This window comes from Propithecus coquereli, unplaced genomic scaffold, assembly GCF_000956105.1.
Source record: "Propithecus coquereli isolate 6110/MARCELLA unplaced genomic scaffold, Pcoq_1.0 Scaffold280, whole genome shotgun sequence".
Lineage (NCBI taxonomy): Eukaryota > Metazoa > Chordata > Mammalia > Primates > Indriidae > Propithecus > Propithecus coquereli.
The window spans coordinates 3,694,920-3,696,007 of NW_012148397.1; positions in this window are offsets into that span (position 1 = coordinate 3,694,920).

Genomic DNA, 1,088 nt, shown 5'->3' on the forward strand with positions numbered 1-1,088 from the left:
TAGTGGCTAAAAACAACTCAGATATATTCTCTTACAGTTCTGGAGGTCAGAAGTCCCACACGGGTCCCACAGGGTAAGATCAAGGTGTCATCCAGGCTGCCTGCCTTCTGGAGGCTCCAGGGGGGCCTCTGTCCCTTGCCGTTTCCTGCTTCTAGAGGCTGCCTGCATTCCTTGGCTTGCGGCCCCTCCTCCCCCGTCCTCAGCAGCATAGCATCTTCAGATCTTTTTCCTTCTAACAGCCAGATCGTCCAGGATAATCTCCCCATCTCCAGGTCATCTCATTAGCAGCTTTAATTCCATCTGCTGCCTCATTCCCGTAACCTCACACACTCACAGGTTCCGGGGAGGAGGATGTGGACATGTTCGGGGGGACATCTTTCTGCCAGCCATAGAATGGTACCTAGGAGCCGCTGCCCCCCATCTCCACTCAACTTCTCTTTGCTCAGGGCACCCCATTCAGGTGACAAGGAGGTCCCTCATGGCTGCCTACCTGCCTCTGTGGCCTAGAGACTTTGGTCTTTCAGAGTTACAAAAATGAAGCCTCTACCAATTCTCAAACTTGCTAACAGTAGCCACCTCCATTAGCCCGACTCTGAGGTGCTATGTTAAAAGACTTCATCTCCAACACAGCTTATAATCCTGCTTCTCTTTCTATGGATTCCAACAACACAATGTTATTTAATCACAGCAAAACGGTAACCTACTTCTAACCTTTCAACAACAAATATACATTAAGCAGCTACTATATACCAGCTACTAGGTTGGGCAACAGGAATTTAAAGGTAAGTGAGACACAGGCCCTGCCTTTGGGGAGTTTAGTGTTGGGTCATAGACAGTGGGAGGAAGGCAGACACATGTTAAAAGAAAAAAAAAGTCCTTGGAAAACAGCTTGTCATTAGGTAGTAAAGTAGGGACCTGCAACCCCACAGTTCCACTCGGGCATTTGCCCCAGTGCTTTTAAACATGGCTAAGGCTCAGCTTTTAAAAATCCACATGCCCTGCTCTGGACCAATTAAATCAGAACCTCTGGGTGCGCAGGCCTGGCATCAGTATTTTGTAAAGCTCTTGGGTGATTCCAGTGAGCAGGC